At 39.3% G+C, this 20,675-nt stretch overlaps 1 pseudogene; it reads left to right on the top strand.

Moving 5' to 3' along the window:
• Positions 1-13,855: 13,855 nt before the first annotated feature.
• On the top strand, positions 13,856-13,956 carry LOC132280584 (small nucleolar RNA R71; annotated as a pseudogene).
• The last annotated feature ends 6,719 nt before the right edge of the window (positions 13,957-20,675 follow it).

The following is a 20,675-nucleotide window of genomic DNA, read 5'->3' as shown; positions in this document are numbered from 1 at the left end:
TTGCAACTTTTCAATCTTGGTAGGGTCTTGGATAGACTTGCCTTGCCTTCTTCTACTAGCCATTGAACAATTTGTCTAGATGTCCCGCCGAGCGTGCCAATATGTTCGGCTCGCAGGGAAACACCGTTTCCACTCTCTAGAAAGTGTGGAATGTGGATAGAATAGTGTGGTGTGTGGGCATGCCAGGAACTGCAGTAGTTCCAAAGTGGAAATCCAAACAGTAATCCAGTTAGAAATTTATAAAGATTAGACGATTGTACGAAGGTCTGGAATGACCACCTTCAAAGGGTCTTTTTTTCCTTTGAACAAGGATTTCAAACTATTCTATGGTAATGGAAATGAAGAAGGTATTGAAGGTGTAAGGGTAGAAATTAAAGTAATTTAAAGTGTAGGACTGGAAATTAAGATAATTAAAGTGCATGACTGGAAATTTACACACACGGAAATACAGCGCTCGGCTAGAAGAAACGGAAAGAGTGCTGAACTTAACTCAAACAGTATGAGAATTCATTACTGAAATGAATGTTATATGGAATAGCAAACTACTGCACTTAACATAAAAAAAAAATATGTAAATTCATTGCTGGAATAGAAAGTACATGGACTAGCAAAGTGCTAGGTTTAGACAATATGTAAATTCACTGTTGAAATAATAGATACATGAATAACAAAAATGCTGAATTGATGTGTTGTGTGCTGGGCAGGCAGGGTTTGCAACTTAATCCTTGGTGCACTATTTATAGACCTCCTTGCATGCAATAACTGAGATGTGGCGACTTCAGCAACTTCCACTTGGCCTAGTCCAATGCTGCCAAATATCCTATGTTCTCGGCAGTTCCTTTTATTTCGGCCACCATCTTCTTCCTCCTTCCTTCTTGCAGTAGATTTCCTCTGAGGTTTATCTTGAACCATGTCCCTTTAGTCTTCCACGAACTTATATCGTGGGTAGTTTAAAATGGATCTTCCACTTATCTTCTCCATAAACTGACACATATCCTATGTCTTCTTGTTCTTCTTGCTTCAAGCACGATTTTAGTAGCCCTGTTATCCACATTCTTCGACAACCACTTTAGTTAGTGGTGGTAGTTGTATGTAAGACCACCACTTTCAACTGATGTATTTTGTTTGGCCACTTATCCCACATTTTTTAAATTTTTTCCTTCTGCAGAATCCTTCCCTCCATAATGCATGTATGTACAAATTATACACACATCCACGTTCCTTTGGCTTTAGGTAACCTCTTCCAATTGAACTTCCTTCCTTTCATAGCATCATGTCCGAAATTACAGCCACTTCTCCTCATCATGAGTGTACACATATGTATAAATATATATACATCCACGATGCCAATCATCACCCATACTCCTTTTCCTTTGTGACTTTAGACTTCATAATGCCATGAACTCCTAAATTTCAATTCTTCTTAACATGGATTGGTGTCCACAACTCCTGTAGCTCCTCTTCTTGAAACTTTTCTTCCATGTTCAGAATTTATGGCATCGTGGCCTCCAAAATTACAGCAATTCCTTTATCCCAATGTGGGTTGTATAAAAATATATATATATAGGAATATATTTTATATTTCTGGAAATAACACCCTAATTCCTCATTGCTTGACTTAGTCAGATATAGTTGTTAAGAACTCCCTAGATTTTAGGAGAAAATCTAGCCCCATATCTTGCTTAATCAACCTTGAGTTCGTAATTAAATGAAAATATCCATTTAATTGGTTTCCTATAAGAATAGGACTTTTCATTAATAAAATCAACTCATAAAAGAATTGATCTACCCTAGCAAGTTCAGTAGAACTCGCCACGTGTTAATGAGCCATTGGTTGGTTGATCTTGACTTAAATATTCATATAAGGTTGCACTCATGATAGTGACTCCATGCTACCTTCCTATACTTTTAGGATATTATATCCAAAATTAGTAAGTCCTAATAGGACTCGCCACTTTCATTCAATTAACAAGTCCCCGTGGTTTTAATATTCCAAAGGTAATTTGTCAGAGTTACGCTTAGGCGTGACAAGTTTTATTGGAACTCGTCATGTACATCTTCTTTATTGGTAGAATATATCAATAAGTCCATGTCATACCTCCTTCTTTTGGATAATTAGAGTATTACTTGTTAAAACTTGCCATTTGTCATCTTTCCATTAAGTAAAAAGCATTGGAGTAAATAGTCGGTGATAGATCTCCACCAAACCTTAGCATCACGTGTGAATGAGAAGGATGCTAGAGAGGTCCTAAACCGATCTGTGGGTACTGCTATACCGTCAAGCTTCTTGATAGCACACAGGTGACGAAAGAGATGACACGTGGATTTACAATGGCCATAGAGGAGATGGTTTGGAGAGTTACTGCAGGATTGAGGCCTCCAGAGCCGGCAGTGGCTAACCCAGCTATGGACTACCTCATGACCTTTCAGAGGCTCAAGCTTGAGCCATTTGCAGGGGGTTTTGACCCACTAGTGTCAGAGTCTTGGCTTGACCAGACGGTCAAGAAGATTGATGGTATAACAGTACCCACAGATCGATTGAGGACCTCTCTAGCATCCTTCTCATTCACACGTGATGCTGAGGTTTGGTGGATATCTATCACCAACTGTTTACTCCATTGTTTTTTACTTAATGAAAAGACGACAAATGGCTAGTTTTAACAAGTAATACTCTAATTATCCAAAAGAAGAAGGTATGACATGGAATTATTGATATATTCTACCAATAGAGAAGACGTACATGGCGAGTTCCAATGGAACTTGTCACGCCTGAGCGCAACTCTGACAAATTACCTTTGGAATATTAAAACCACGTGGAATTGTTAATTGAATGAAAGTGGCGAGTCCTATTAGGACTTACCAACTTTGGATATAATATCCTAAAAGTATAGGAAGGTAGCATGGAGTCACTATCATGAGTGCAACCTTATATGAATATATAAGTCAAGATCAACCAACCAATGGCTCATTAACACGTGGCGAGTTCTACTGAACTTGCTAGGGTAGATCAATTCTTTTAAGAGTTGATTTTATTAATGAAAAGTCCTATTCTTATAGGAAACCAATTAAATGGATATTTTCATTTAATTACGAAATCAAGGTTGATTAAGCAAGATGTGGGGCTAGATTTTCTCCTAACATCTAGGGAGTTCTCAACAACTATGTCTGACTAAGTCAAGCAATGAGGAATTGGGGTGTTATTTCTAGAAATATAAAATATATTCCTAAATATATATATTTTTATACAACCCACATTGGGATAAAAGAATTGCTGTAATTTTGGAGGCCACGACGCCATAAATTCTGAACATGGAAGAAAAGTTTCAAGAAGAGGAGCTACAGGAGTTGTGGACACCAATCCATGTTAAGAAGAACCAAAATTTAGGAGTTCATGGCATCGTGAAGTCTAAAGTCACAAAGGAAAAGGAGTATGGGTGATGATTGGCATCATGGATGTATATATATTCATACATATGTGTGCACTCATGATGAGGAGAAGTGGCTGTAATTTCGGATATAATGCTATGAAAGGAAGGAAGTTCAATTGGAAGAGGTTACCTAAAGCCAAAGGAATGTCGATGTGTGTATAATTTATACATACATGCATTACGGAGGGAAGGATTCTGCAGAAGGAAAAACTTTAAAAAATGTGGGATAAGTGGCCAAACAAAATACATTTGTTGAAAGTGGTGGTCTTACATACAACTACCACCACTAACTGAAGTGGTTGTAGAACAATGTGGATAACAGGGCTACTAAAATCGTGCTTGAAGCAAGAAGAATAAGAAGACATAGGATATGTGTCAGTTTATGGAGAAGACAAGTGGAAGATCCATTTTAAAACTACCCACGATATAAGTTCGTGGAAGACTAAAGGGACATGGTTCAAGATAAACCTCAGAGGAAATCTACTGCAAGAAGGAATGAGGAAGAAGATGGTGGAAAAAATAAAAGGAACTGCCGAGAACATAGGACATTTGGCAGCATTGGACTAGGCCAAGTGGAAGTTGTTGAAGTTGCCACATCTTAGTTATTGCATGCAAGGAGGTCTATAAATAGTGCACCAAGGATTAAGTTGCAAACCCTGCCTGCCCAGCACACAACACATCAATTCAGCATCTTTGTTATTCATGTATCTATTATTTCAACAATGAATTTACATATTGTCTAAACTTAGCACTTTGCTAGTCCATGTACTTTCTATTCCAGCAATGAAATTACATATTTTTTTTACGTTAAGTGCAGTAGTTTGCTATTCCATATAGCATTCATTTCAGTAATGAATTCTCATAATGTTTGAGTTCAGTTCAGCACATAATGTTTGAGTTCAGTTCAGCACTCTTTCCTTTTCTTCTAGCCGAGCACTGTATTTCCACGTCTCTAAATTTCCAGTCATGTGACGATGTCGCTTGTAAACGCCAAACTAAATGTAGTGAATGTGTGGTTCAAGAAAAGCCTTTTATGTCAAATTTAAATTTATAAAAACCACTACCAACACCACTACTAACGTAGCAAGAGTGAGTAGGGATCGTCCCAAGGGATCATACGTGTTGGAATTTCAGCTTCGACTCTAGCGTACCAAATGATTGCAAAAGAGAATTGGGTTGGTTGATTAAGCTAAATTGAATTCAACTAAATAAAATAATATGAAGTAAACAAGAGAGAGAGGTCTTGGGGTGTAGAGATCACCACCAAGCAATACTTTTCTATACTACTAACAAGTGATCAATTGAGGGTAATGGATGTGTTGCAATATGATAATGGTGTATATGTATTAGGTTGATTCAATTGGCAAGGATGACAAATCAAGCAAGTATTGTCTAAACATCATGTGAAGAGCACAATATATCTAAACAATAGAGCTTATATTGTCTAGACAACATGGGGATAGCACAATAGATCAAAACAAGTCATTAATCCTTCATTAAGCTCACAATCCACATGCAACACAATGTTAGAGGAATATGCCATTTGGACTCACAAGCATGGAACATCAAACATCAAGAGTAGATTGTCCTCCCATCTAACATTACACTACCACTACACTAAATCTACACTACTAGCATGAAAATAAAGCTATCTAGACTAGGGGAGAGGCACAAACCATCAAGAATAGGCATAAACCATCAAATAAACCAAAATAGCATTCATTAAGCATATCATCTTGATAATCTCTAGATCTATAGCATCAATACACATAAACATGCATCAAAAACACTAAATCTAGAGATAAGCACATGAATATCCTACTCTAGCATACATAGACATATGGATAGAATAGAATAGTCAATTGGAAGCATTAAACCATACAAACCATGAAATAATCAAGATTTACATATACATGAATATCAAGATGTATCATACAATACTAATCCCTCAATAATACACAAGATTAGAGTATAGAAAGCATGCTTGGGGCTAACTCTAGCCCCAAGAAGATGTCTAGCCACTCATGGTAGTAATGATCCAACCCTCGAGGGCTAACTCCATGGCTGCTCCTTGTTGGTGAAGATCTCCTCCAATGGTTGCTCTAGCTTCCTCCCTTCTTCCTTTCCAAGAATAGCCTCCAAGATGATTTTCAATGTGTGACAAGAGACTCTAGAGCCTTTTCCAAACACTGTATCATATTCTTTATATAGGTAGGTCAAATACACCCTCTGATGAGCTGTGGTCATGCAAGGCATATTCTCCAATGATTGGATGAAGGACGGAGTAAATGAGCCGGACTTTAACTTTTTCTCGTTGGAGGAAGTTCGATCGATCGAACCTTAACTTGGATCGATCGAAGATGGGTTCGATCGATCGAACTGCATCTTGGATCGATCGAAGTGGTCTGACTCCTCCGGATAAGGACAAGGCTGAGATATTTCGAAGATATTTATGGGGAAAAGGACAACAGCGGTTGGTAGGCGTACAGCTGTGGATAAGATCAATCATTTGAATAGGACAAAATAGGGTTCGATCGATCGAAGGTGATGTTCGATCGATCGAACTTGGAATTTTAGCAAAGGCCAAGGTTGGATCTATCGAGAAGTACTGTGATCGATCATAGATGTTCGATCAATCGAACTCTAAGTTGGATCGATCGAACTTTTCAGCTGCACAACTTAATTCCTTTTTGCTCCTTTCTTTCTCCACTTTGCTCCCTCCTTTGGTTTATCTCAGGATTGCTTCAATTAAGCTCTTATTTGGCTGAGTTAGCTCAATTTTGGGATTAGTGCCTGAAAATATAAATAACACGTAATAAGTCTAAAACGGCAAAGTAAGATAGATAAAGGTACTAGAATGCTTAAGCTTAACGGGTTTAAATGTGCACTTTTCGGTGCTCATCACACCCCCAAACTTAAATATTGCTAGTCCCTAGCAATGAACTAAGAAGTAAAGGAATGAAATGAACAACTAAACAAGTATAAACTGGAAAGCAAGTAAAATGATAACACCATTTTCGTAGGGAACACGATTGCATTTAGCATATGCAACAAGCCTTTTAAACCCCTAGGTTACCCCTAGTGGATTAGTGAAGTCTCGTGAGGGTTTCCTGAAATGATACCCACAAACATTAAGCTTATTCTTTCAAAAGAGGCACCAATATTGCAAACAAGTATTGGGAGAAAACTACCTCAAGTATGCAATTTTTCAACCGTTTCCAAGCAATCTACCAAAATCTCAACATCAAACAAGCAAGCATGGTCCTCCACACATCAAAAAAATGATCATGAAAATCGAAACAAGTCTAGAATCCATGTGAGAGGTCCGGCATCAAGTGTGTTGCTATCTTAGCCAACTATAGAAGTAATCACATCATTACCCTCAAACTGGCACACAAATCTAGTCCAATCATCAAGATAAGAAGTGGACCTTTTATTAAAGCTTTATTGTTCTAGGTGCGCTTTTTCTTTTCACTCTATTTTATTTTTTTTCTTTTTTCTTCTTTTTTTTTTTTATTGAGGATCAAAGATGGAAATATTGTGCAATGTGTTGATCTCTTAAGCTTTCTAGAAGATTCATGTAGCGAGCTTTAGGTCAATGACTCCCAAACCAGATGGCTTTAGGGCATTAGGTGTTAAGACACCCCTACGGACTTACAAACTCAAATCAACTAGGCTACAAATCAAGACAACAACCATCTAATCATTTCCTACTTCTCACCTTTTGGGAGAAGTCCTCACTTTTATTACTTTTGCAACTTTCCTTTTTTTTTTTATAATACTTAATTATTAACCTAGAGTTTGGGCCCTCCACCTTTCGGCGCGAGAAGTTCACTGCTTAATGAGGCAAGAATCCCGGCTACTCAATGAAAAGGGGTTGTTATCCACCTTTATCAAGAATGAAAGCTTTCAATGCACTACTAGCCCAATTGGGATATAACCAATTCAATAATCAACAAAGCATGTACCCCACAAATGAATGCTAGTGTGCACCGGTGCTAGTATAGAATCCTAGAATGAATCTCAAAACAATCACAAATTCAGGATGATGTGGACCATAAATGCGAGCAAGATATCAATCTTTTGAAAAATTTACTCCAAAATGGCATCCTCAAGGCATACAAGGAGTATTGGACTCTCAAGTCAAGCAATTTTCAAATTTTAAGCAATATAGTCCTCAAAAGATCAAAATCATAGCTAGAAATGGACCAAGTATAGAAATATCCCTCAAATACACAAGACATGCTCAAAATTTGAATTTTAAAGTAATACTAAAATATACACCAATACCCCCAAACTTAAACTGCACATTGTCCTTAATGTGTGAAGAGAACAAAGGAAAGAGTATACCAGTGCTTTAGACATGAATGATCAGGATAGAAGTATCCAAAGTGGGTGGCATGGCCCCCCCAAACTTGGGATAAACTGTGGTCCTGAAAAGTTTGCACTCAGATAAACTCATTAGATAACAAGATAGGATAATCAGTGCACAGTGGACATGCAAGTGTAAAATGGGATAAATAGAGAATAGAGAGAGAGGTGTAAGAGTGGTCCTGAAAAATTGGGCAGCACTCTCTCACTGAAGTCACTGTGGTGTACCTGATGGAGTCAAACATACAAATATGAGATACTAAGAGACATCCATAATCAAAAAGCAATATATAGAGAATATAAAGTGCAGGTACATCAATAAAATAATAAAGCTGACAAACCGGCCGCAAAGTATAATACAGTAACAGTGACAGTATAATACAGATCCAGAATAAAAGAAATGAAAGCATAGAACAACTGGAAGTGGAGTATCAGGAGGCCTGATCGTGAAGATCTGCAATGGCTGGAGGTGCAAGTGCGGGTGCAGGTGCAGGGAGTCGGCTGGAGAGATCGGCAAAGCAAGCCATGACATCCGCCCTGAAAAAGGTGAACTCAGCTCGGTGGGCAGTGATGTCGGCACGCATGGCTACTACGTCCTCCTCCAGTGTCTGCAAGCGTGCTCCGAATCCGGGAGTGGGAACTGGAGACTCAGGCAGAGATGCCTCTGAAGAAGACTCCCGAACTCGCTCCTGAGCAGCGGCTCGATCACTGGTATCATCGGCATCAGCATCATCTGCAGCATCGGCATACTCCTTAGCAGGTCGCTCCAGGTCAATGTCCATGCGATCGGTAGCCGGACCGACTGGTGAGTCGTCCGCTGCGATATCTGCTGCTGCTGGAGGTGCCGGCTGTGCCTAGGCTGCCTCCTCCTCCTCCTCTAGTTCAGCTGCTGCCTCTACAGCTGGCTCCTGAAGACTCTAAATAAGAGCATTATAGCTCTTATTCCAGTCGCTCCTCCTATAGAAGCTAGACCGTGCAAGGGGCTCCTCATCTGGGGGCACTTTGTAGCGCTGGTCAAGAAGGATCTGCGTGATGAGGTGTCCGAAGGGTAAGACCTTGGACCGCTTAGGGTCCTTCCTGGAAATGAAAAAATCATACAGCAACCTCATCACGCTCCAGATGAGGATTGGGATAGATACCCAGCAGCCCGTGTAAAAAGCGTAAAGAGCTGTCAAGTAGTCCTGACGCCTCTGGATCTTATGGCCCGCCATGTAAATATTCTGGAAGAGAACTGTGTCGATAAACCAGAGGTCGTCAGGCAAGAAGGTCCTGGTGGCGAATGTCTAACCACCGGCATGATGGCCTGTCAAGGAGACAGCCATGTCAGAAAATGAAGGCCTATGCAGCCTCGGGTATGTCTCTGCAAGCTCAGGTGGACACCGGTGTGGGCACCGGCAAGCACGGACCAGAGTGTCAACTGTGATGACAATCTTGTGGACGTCCAGTGTAGTGATCATCTCTGCGGTAGATCGTGGCGAGGGCTGGAGATGCTGAAAGAATAGCCGCACCAGTCGCGGGTATACAAGGCCGGTGACTGGGGCAAGGATGGCTATGAGGCCCTGCTGCATGATATCCTGATAGCCAGACCGGGTCAGGATAGATTCGGAGAAGTACTCAGTATCGAAGTACGACTCCTGAGCCACGGTCATGGCTGCATATCTCGGCAGCAACTGGTCACGGCGCTGAGCCGGTAGAGGTGGCTGCGGTGATGGCATGGCGGCTGCATCTGCCTGATGGCGCGCAGGAGAAGGTGATGGTGTGAAGGCTGGAGGAGCCTGGGATGTAGATGGCACGTGGTCAGCTCCCTCCTCAGCCTCGTGGGATGGGGACTGAGGGGAAGTAGCCTGTGTGGGCTCCTCCTGAGCATGAGATGGCTCTGCAACCATCTCTATCCTGGGCCGTATATGTCTGCGGGGTCGCTGTGGCCCCGAAGATCGCCTGGCTGTACTCTTATACCGTGGAGCCATGATCTGCAAAAAGACAAGAAAATTTCAATATAAGTCAGTGACAGATATAAGAATTTAAGTGCATAATAGAAACATGTATGTCAAATAAGATAGACAAAATACAAATGACATGAATCTATGATGATGATGAAATGTGAATCATGCTAAGCAATGTAGGTATGAAATGCATCCAATGTGGAATATCACATGCATTGTGCATATAAAGATACCATGAAGACAACATGAGATGAATGGAGTGTGTATGTGTGATCTGTGAAAGTTCGATCGATCGAACTTTAAGTTCGATCGATCACAGAAATTTTCGATCGGTCGAAGTGAAAAATATTCAAAAGTTGGATCGATCGAAGTGAATTGGATCAATCCAACACTTGGATCGATCGAAGCATGAAAGTGCACAAGATTGGATCGATCGAAGGTAGTGAAATGAAGTTCATTACTTCGATCGATCGAAGCACAAGTTCGATCGATCGAACTGTGCGAATGCCGAATCTGAAAAGTCACAGATCTATGAGCTCTAGAGCACGGGGCCCACACAAACGTGTTTGTGGGCCCATCTACACACCAAACATCTAATCCTCAACACCCAAACACTTCCCGAACTCCACAAATCACATCACAATCCCCAATTTGGTTCGGCCGAATGGATATGTATATGTATATCATGTAACAGGAAATTCAAGCTTCAATAATGGACGATTTACACATTTATAACATGATTCGACATAGAAAATCAATAACATGCATCAATTTAAGCTTGGAATCAAGAAAATTGCATTCGGTTTACCTCTAAACTGAGAGAGAAGAGATGAGAGAAAGGTGTGAAGCCGCGGGGAAAATGAGACTTGAGTTGGCCGGAATTTGCTGGCCGGAGATGGGGAAGATGATTGGGAATTGGGTTTTTGCCGGATTAGGATGAGATTGAGAGAAGAGGGAGACTAGGGTTCGGTTTCCTTTTGAAGTTGGATCGATCCAAAGTGATCGATCCAACTCGGTTATATTTTAAAAACACGATATGTAGAGTTCGATCGATCGAAGATGGAGTTCGATCGATCGAACTTAGGTTTCCACTCTTAATGGCATTTTTTTGAAATTTTGGATTTTTTTTCTTTTTTTTTCTTTTTTTTTTTTTTTTTTTTTTGAAATGAATTTTGAAAAATCAAAGGAAATTAGATTAATGAGATGCAAATTTCGATCGATCGAAGAAAGATTTCGATTGATCGAAGAGGATAAAGAATGTACAAGTTTAAGGGTTCAAGAGTTGACACGTGTTGGAACCTTGGATCGATCGAACTTGGAATTCGATCGATCGAACATGAAAATTTTTGAAAAGTCCCGAGAGCATGCATTTTGGAATTTGGATGCAGGTCTAAAATTTTTCTAAGTGTTGGGACTCATGATCGATCGAACCATATGTTGGATCGATCGAAAGGTAGTTTAATCGATCGAAATGGTTTACGATCGATCGAACTTTTAAAAATTTGGAGATCCCGAGAGCATGCATTTTGGAATTTGGATGCAGGTCTAAAATTTTTCTAAGTGTTGGGTGCAAAATGAGAGCTGGATCGATCGAGTCCATAGTTAGATCGATCGAACCAAAGTTCGATCGATCGAACTAAAACTTGGATCGATCGAAATTATGCCTAAATGCTCAAAATGACTTGAATGCTCATGCAATCCCTTACTCAGTTCCTTCCAATGTATATGAACCACAAAAACAGTATCTAGACTTCGCAAGAATCAAAATGCAAGATAGAAATGAGGGAGGAATAGGGTTTTGACATCCTAACGAATTTCAGTGCTAGTCTTTAACATCTCTAGCAAGACCTAGGGTTCTTTTAACCCGGATCAAAGATCTTGCAATGCATCCCCTCCTTTTTGGGATGAGAGATATTTCGAGTCACTCCCAACAAATAGTTCTTAGAAGAACTTGTTGGGGTAAACTCAAAAGACATCTTGAGTTCCTTGTCAAAACTTTCCTTGGGCTTTCACGCCCTTTCACAACAAGAGTTCGAAATCACTTTTCTTGCATGCAATGCTGAAGATGAAGATGAAGGCTTTGAAACATTGTTCATGCACAAAAGCTCATTCCTTTCACAAGCAAGATCATGATATTCCTCTACCACATTAACCTCTTCCTCATATTTGTCAAATGGATTGGGTGTGGGGTTAAAGATGTTCAACTTCACTCTTATGTGCCCAAAAGAAATCTTCATTATCCCCGTCCTACAATTTATGTTGGCATTTGAGGTTGCCAAGAAAGGACGGCCAAGGATAACCGGAATTTGGTTCTTTGGATTGGGCACCGGTTCCGTGTCAATGACGACAAATTCAACCGGGAAGAAGAACTTATCAATCTTAATCAACACATCCTTAATTATCCCCCTAGGCTTCTTAATAGATCGGTCGGCAAGTTGTAAAACCACCGACGTCGGTTTCAATTCACTTAGGCCCAATTTGATATAAACCGAATAGGGAAGAAGGTTAACACTAGCCCCTAAGTCAAGAAGTGCCTAATTGATGACATGTTCACCAATAACACAAGATGTTGTAGGTGCACCGGGGTCCTTAAACTTTGGCAAAGTGTTGTGCTGTAGAATGGAACTCACTTGTTCGGTTAAGACCACTTTTTTTGACGTTTGGCTCTTGTTCTTCCGCTTTTGGGTGCATAAGTCCTTCAAGAATTTGGCATAAGCCGGAATTTGCTTAATTGCATCCAAAAGTGGAAGATTGACTGTGACTTGCCTAAACATATCCATTATCTCATTGTTCTTGGTCTTTTGCCTTTCTTTTGAAATGGACCCTTTCAAGGCATCCGGAAATGGAGCTTTTTCAAAAACTCTTTCAGCATTTTCTTTCAAAGAATTTTCAGCATTGGACTTGTTCGATTCATTGGATTTCAAATCACTTTTCAAAGAAGAATCATGAATAACATTTTTCAAAGAACTTTTCTCAAACACATTTTTCAACACTGTTTTCAATGAATCTCTTTGGAAATCATCTTTCAACTCATAATTTAAGGGCTTCTCATTCTCAAGATCATGCACATGCAATGAAGGAGGAATAGTGTGTGGAACGGGACGGGTGACAACTTGAGATTATACCGGTTCACTCTCTTCATTAGGCATTCTAACTTGATTGTCTACTACCCTACCACTTCTCAAGGTTGTTACCGCATTGACATGCTCAACATTATGCCCTTCCAATGAGGATTTGGTTTCTACAACACATTGTTGTTTGATTCGGGCATTCATGTGCATCTTTCCCTTCTCTATAGCATTAAGTGTTTCAGCTATTTGCCCTACTTGGGTTTCTAGCTTGGCAATTGATTGAGAATGAGAATGCAACAATTGAGTATTTGCTTCTAGAGTGCCCAAAGCATTTAAAACCTTTTCCTCAAAAGCGGAACCTCTAGAATTTCCTTGAGAATATGATTGGTTAGGAAAATGAGAATTAACAAATTGATTTCCTTGTGAGTTATATGGTCTTGAACCTTGGGATCCTTGGTTTTGAAGTGGAGGTGGAATGTATTTCCCTTGAAAACTGCCTTGGGAATAGTTTGAGCCCTCCCCTTGGTTTTTCCAAGAAAAATTAGGATGATTCCTCCAACCGAGATTGTAATGGTTACCATAAGGATTGTTCCCTTGGTTCACAAATGTTGCATTAACTTGCTCAATGGGTTCATTTTGAATTTGTCCATGAGGACAATTAGAAGTAGAATGAAGAACACTAGAACAAGTCATACATGATTCATTTTGAGCTCTAGGAGAATGGTTAGGAAAGGAAGACACTTGATTCGCCAAGTTTTGATTGATCAATTGATCAAATTTTTGAGATAAAGACTTCATCTCGGCGGTTATATCATTTGAGTGGTCAACTTGATGCAAGCCAACACTCTTCCTACCTTGAGAATTTCTACCATTCCTAGATGACAATGTTCTATGCAAAGAGTTTTCACTCATGCTCTCATAAAGACGCCACACGTCTTCCTCTTGCCGGTCTATATAAGAACCTCCCATTGAAGCATCAACCATGCCTTTATAATTATCCGATAAGCTTTCAAAGAAGAATTGGACCAATTGCCATTTAGGCATGTCATGGTGAGGACACTTCCTAAGCAATTCATTGAAGCGTTCCCATGCCTCGTGGAAAGTTTCTCCCTCCCCATGTGTGAATTCCCTAATGGTGGTTCTCATAGCATTGGTCTTCGAAACCAGATAGTACTTTTTCAAAAATTCTTGTTGCATTTCTGCCCAAGAAGTTATAGAAAAAGGCCTAAGGTTGTTAAACCAATACTTCGCCTTATCTTTAAGGGTGAATGGAAAAAGTTTCAGCCTTAAAACTTCTTCAGGCATGTCCGTGTATCAAACGGTAGAACAAACTTCAAGAAACTCATCCAAATGCTTGTAAGGTTCTTCACTAGGAAGTCCATGAAAGTTAGGTAGCATTTGGATAGTTTGTGCTTTAATCTCATAATGGTGTGCTCTAAATGGTGGCAATTGAATGCATGTGGGTGCATTATACTCATTAGGCACATAGTGATCTCTCAATGCGAGTGGTGGATTAGCAACTTGAGGTGCAACATGGACACCTTGGTTATATTGAGCTTGATTAATGATGGGGGGTTGTGGTGCATATATTGGCCTTGGAATTCCCATTGGAATTTGGCCTTGTTGTTGAGGAGGATGATGAATGTATGGCCTAGGCATGCCTAATGGAACTTGCATATTATTATTTTGCACATTAGGGTGAAGGATGCCTTGTTGGTCTATGTGACCAAGGTCTTCAACATGATCATCATTGAGAGTGTCCATTGGTAGATTGGTTCTATGTGAACTTCCTCTTCCCCTTGGATTCCTAATAGTGGATTCTAAATGCAAATCAAGAGGGACAAGAGTAGGTCTCAATGAACGACAACCATGCATGCACAATGCAACACGAATAAGCAACTTTTTCAACAATGCAATTAAACTTCACAACCACAATTTTCAAATGCAATGTATGTCAAATAAATGCCTCCACGTGGGCCCCCGATTTAACTAAGGAGATTGAGTAAGAAGGTCTCACAATAGTCCTTTAGCACTTCAACTCCAAATTTAAAAGATTAGCTCAGCAAATTTTTTTTTTTTTTTTTTTTTTAGCAACTCTTCATTTTTAGCATTTTTTTTTTCCTTTTTGCTTGCTTTGCTCCTTAGCTTTGAAGTTCTTAGCTAGCTCCTTGCTCAATGCACCTTGTTAATGAAGAACAAACTTAATAAGTAATCAAAAACAGAAAATAAAAAGAAAGAAAAGACACGATCAAAAGAGTATTAATCCTAATTGAATTTCACAATTCGACGTTGCCAATTTAAAATCCCCGGCAACGGCGCCAAAATCTGACAAGGTCGCTTGTAAACGCCAAACTAAATGTAGTGAATGTGTGGTTCAAGAAAAGCCTTTTATGTCAAATTTAAATTTATAAAAACCACTACCAACACCACTACTAACGTAGCAAGAGTGAGTAGGGATCGTCCCAAGGGATCATACGTGTTGGAATTTCAACTTCGACTCTAGCGTACCAAATGATTGCAAAAGAGAATTGGGTTGGTTAATTAAGCTAAATTGAATTCAACTAAATAAAATAATATGAAGTAAACAAGAGAGAGAGAGAGGTCTTGGGGTGTAGAGATCACCACCAAGCAATACTTTTCTATACTACTAACAAGTGATCAATTGAGGGTAATGGATGTGTTGCAATATGATAATGGTGTGTGTGTATTAGGTTGATTCAATTAGCAAGGATGACAAATCAAGCAAGTATTGTCTAAACATCATGTGAAGAGCACAATATATCTAAACAATAGAGCATATATTGTCTAGACAACATGGGGATAGCACAATAAATCAAAACAAGTCATTAATCCTTCATTAAGCTCACAATCCACATGCAACACAATGTTAGAGGAATATGCCATTTGGACTCACAAGCATGGAACATCAAACATCAAGAGTAGATTGTCCTCCCATCTAACATTACACTACCACTACACTAAATCTACACTACTAGCATGAAAATAAAGCTATCTAGACTAGGGGAGAGGCACAAACCATCAAGAATAGGCATAAACCATCAAATAAACCAAAATAGCATTCATTAAGCATATCATCTTGATAATCTCTAGATCTATAGCATCAATACACATAGACATGCATCAAAAACACTAAATTTAGAGATAAGCACATGAATATCCTACTCTAGCATACATAGACATATGGATAGAATAGAATAGTCAATTGGAAGCATTAAACCATACAAACCATGAAATAATCAAGATTTATATATACATGAATATCAAGATGTATCATACAATACTAATCCCTCAATAATACACAAGATTAGAGTATAGAAAGCATGCTTGGGGCTAACTCTAACCCCAAGAAGATGTCTATCCACTCATGGTAGTGATGATCCAACCCTCGAGGGCTAACTCCATGGCTACTCCTTGTTGGTGAAGATCTCCTCCAATGGTTGCTCTAGCTTCCTCCCTTCTTCCTCTCCAAGAATAGCCTCCAAGATGATTTTCAATGTGTGACAAGAGACTCTAGAGCCTTTTCCAAGAACTGTATCATATTCTTTATATAGGTAGGTCAAATACACCCTATGATGAGCTGTGGTCGTGCAAGGCATATTCTCCAATGATTGGATGAAGGACGGAGTAAATGAGCTGGACTTTAACTTTTTCTCGTTGGAGGAAGTTCGATCGATCGAACCTTAACTTGGATCGATCAAAGATGGGTTCGATCGATCGAACTGCATCTTGGATCGATCGAAGTGGTCTGACTCCTCCGGATAAGGACAAGGCTGAGATATTTCGAAGATATTTATGGGGAAAAGGACAACAGTGGTTGGTAGGCGTACAGCTGTGGATAAGATCAATCATTTGAATAGGACAAAATAGGGTTCGATCGATCGAAGGTGATGTTCGATCGATCGAACTTGGAATTTCAGCAAAGGCCAAGGTTGGATCTATCGAGAAGTACTGTGATCGATCATAGATGTTCGATCAATCGAACTCTAAGTTGGATCGATCGAACTTTTCAGCTGCACAACTTAATTCCTTTTTGCTCCTTTCTTTCTCCACTTTGCTCCCTCCTTTGGTTTATCTCAGGATTGCTTCAATTAGGCTCTTATTTGGCTGAGTTAGCTCAATTTTGGGATTAGTGCCTGAAAATATAAATAAAACGTAATAAGTCTAAAACGGCAAAGTAAGATAGATAAAGGTACTAGAATGCTTAAGCTTAACGGGTTTAAATGCGCACTTTTCGGTGCTCATCACACCCCCAAACTTAGTTATTGCTAGTCCCTAGCAATGAACTAAGAAGTAAAGGAATGAAATGAACAACTAAACAAGTATAAACTGGAAAACAAGTAAAATGATAACACCATTTTCGTAGGGAACACGATTGCATTTAGCATATGCAACAAGCTTTTTAAACCCCTAGGTTACCCCTAGTGGACTAGTGAAGTCTCGTGAGGGTTTCCAGAAATGATACCCACAAACATTAAGCTCATTCTTTCAAAAGAGGCACCAATATTGCAAACAAGCATTGGGAGAAAACTACCTCAAGTATGCAATTTTTCAACCATTTCCAAGCAATCTCCCAAAATCTCAACATCAAACAAGCAAGCATGGTCCTCCACACATCAAGAAAATGATCATGAAAATCGAAATAAGTCTAGAATCCATGTGAGAGGTCCGGCATCAAGTGTGTTGCTATCTTAGCCAACTGGAGAAGTAATCACATCCTTACCCTCAAACTAGCACACAAATCTAGTCCAATCATCAAGACAAGAAGTGGACCTTTTATTAAAACTTTATTGTTTTAGGTGCGCTTATTCTTTTCACTCTATTTTTTTTTTTTCTTTTTTCTTTTTTTTTTTTATTGAGGATCAAAAATGGAAATATTGTGCAATGTGTTGATCTCTTAAGCTTTCTAGAGGATTCATGTAGCGAGCTTTAGGTCAATGACTCCCAAACCAAATGGCTTTAGGGCATTAGGTGTTAAGACACCCCTACGGACTTACAAACTCAAATCAACTAGGCTACAAATCAACACAACAACCATCTAATCATTTCCTACTTCTCACCTTTTGGGAGAAGTCCTCACTTTTATTACTTTTGCAACTTTCTTTTTTTTTTTTTATATAATAATCAATTATTAACCTAGAGTTTGGGCCCTCCACCTTTCGGCGTGAGAAGTTCACTGCTTAATGAGGCAAGAATCCCGGCTACTCAATGAAAAGGGGTTGTTATCCACCTTTATCAAGAATGAAAGCTTTCAATGCACTACTAGCCCAATTGGGATATAACCAATTCAATAATCAACAAAGCATGTACCCCACAAATGAATGCTAGTGTGCACCGGTGCTAGTGTAGAATCCTTGAATGAATCTCAAAACAATCACAAATTCAGGATGATGTGGACCATAAATGCGAGCAAGATATCAATCTTTTGAAAAATTTACTCCTAAATGGCATCCTCAAATTGTTTCAGAGACCTAACTCCCATCTTCATCTTCTTCACTCAGTCTCTACCATTACTCTTTATTGTTCTCACATCAAAAGTCTAGTGCCTTCTAAGAATTCTAGTTTGTTATTATTATCATTTTTTTAAAATTTTTTTTTTATTCTGCTAGAGTTCTATTTAGTTTTACATTTTCTTATGTAAACAGTTTAATATCTATTATTTGTTTTATTATGTAAAAATAATAATAATAAAGGTTACAGTTTCGTCGATTCTATGGCACAGCATAGCCTTGCTTGGAAAGAATTCTCTTGCTAAACACCTTGCTTGGATCCTATTCTTACTCGGATCTCATCTCGTTCTTGCTTGGTCTCCATGGGTGACAAAACAGATGCTAAAGATTCTCTGTTCTTTGTTTTATGACCAATATCAAACTCAAGGGTCCCAATTACCTTTATTGGGCCCGAGCTATCCAAGTTGGTTTGAAAGCTTGAGGGAAGTTCTCTTATCTTAAGTCAACCAAACCTACTGATGCCAAATTGGTTGATGCTTGGGAACAAGAAGATGCCGAAATTATAACTTGGTTGTAGAACAGTATGGAGCCCAAGGTCTTCAACAATGTCTCTTTTCTTGAAACCTCTAAGGAGATATAGGATGCCCTGAAGGAGATGTATTCATCTGAGCAAAACATCTCTCGGATTCATCAGCTTTATGAGGATCTTTTTTCCACTATACAAAGAGATCGCTCTATTGAAGATTACTACTCCACCTTGAAAGGTATGTGGGAGGAATTGAATATGTATCAGCCTTTGACTACTGATATGGAGACTCAAAAATGGTACAGGGAAGAATTTTGCGTCGTAAAATTTCTTTCTTCAACCCGAATTTGCTCCTGTTAGTTCTCAGATTCTTGCTGGTACACTTTTGTCATCTGCTAGTGAGGCCTATAGTCGTATTTGGCGGGCCAACCTATCTGCTCCATAGAAAGCCGATCACTCTGCCCTTGCACCACCCATTAGGCGCTCTGATAATTTCCATAATGGTCGTGGGGGACATGTTTCGAATAAAGGTCGAAATTTTCAAGGTGGTCGTAGTGGCCTCAAGAAATGTGCTCATTGTAATTGCACCAACCATACTGTGCACAAATGTTGGAAACTCCATGGCAAGCCCACATGGCTTAATCATGCTACTGTTGAAGAGGAGATCTTCACTCCTGCTGATGAAGAGACTGTAGCTCTTTCTAAAGTAGAGTATGATTCACTAATGGCGCGTACTCATATTTCATCTCCCTCAACTGCCACCTTGGGTGCTTCAGGTAACACTTGCCTCAATTCCTCATCCAATCAGCCATGAATTATTGATTCTGGAGCCTCCGATTATATGACTGGTAATCCCTCGTTTCTAATCTTTCAAGTACTTCCCCTCATTCCTTTGTTACAATTGCTAATGGTTCTAAATCTCCAGTTCAAAGGGTTGGCACAGTTACTACCCCTTGTCTAACGTTCTCTTCTGTTTTACACTTACCTCAATTTCCTTTTAATTTATTATCTGTTCATATAATTACCTTTACTTTAAATTGTTCCGTCACCTTTTATCCTTCTCATTGTGTTTTTCAGGATCTAAAGACGAAGAGGATGATTGGTGGGGGATATGAAATGGATTGTCTCTACTACTTCCAACCCTCTCCCATATTAACTTCCTCTGTCTTTCATACCACGACTTTTCCATATAAGTGGCACTATAGACTTGGACATCCATCAACTGCCAATCTGTGTCTTTTAGTCCCTTCTTTACCTTCATTTTCTACTTTTAATTGTGAAACGTGTGAGCTCAGTAAACATCATCGAGCCACTTTTAAATGTCGACCTGATGGTCCTTGTTTACATCCTTTTGAGCTGGTTCACTTCGATGTTTGGGGTCCAGCGAGAACAACTGGTTTGTCTGGTGCACGTTATTTCATTTCTTTTATTGATGATCATTCCCATTTGACTTGGTTATATGTTCTTAAAGATCACTCTCGAGTGTTTGATGCATTTAAATCATTTTATACTGAAATCACTAATCAATTTAATGCCAAGTTGCACATTCTTTGTACTGATAATGCTCTTGAGTATAAAGTTTATAACTTTCAGCACTTCTTTGAGTCAAAGGGTATCACTCATCAAACCTCATGGGTTGATACACCAAAACAAAATGGAGTTGCTGAACAAAAGAATGGTCCAATCCTTGTTGTTGACCCTCGTGCACATAAATGTATATTTCTTGGTTATTCTCGTGCTCAAAAATGGTACCGATGTTATAGTCCTACATTAACAAAACATTTTGTATGTGCTGATGTGACTTTCTTTGAAAATGTTCCCTATTACTCTACGGAGGGTTGTCAACTGCAAGAGCCTTTACTCCAAGA

Source organism: Cornus florida, unplaced genomic scaffold (genome assembly GCF_030987335.1).
Source record: "Cornus florida cultivar Cherokee Brave unplaced genomic scaffold, ASM3098733v1 CherokeeBrave_3.0.0_Hap2_Chr10, whole genome shotgun sequence".
Taxonomy (NCBI): domain Eukaryota; kingdom Viridiplantae; phylum Streptophyta; class Magnoliopsida; order Cornales; family Cornaceae; genus Cornus; species Cornus florida.
This window is presented reverse-complemented; position numbering and strand designations above follow the sequence as displayed.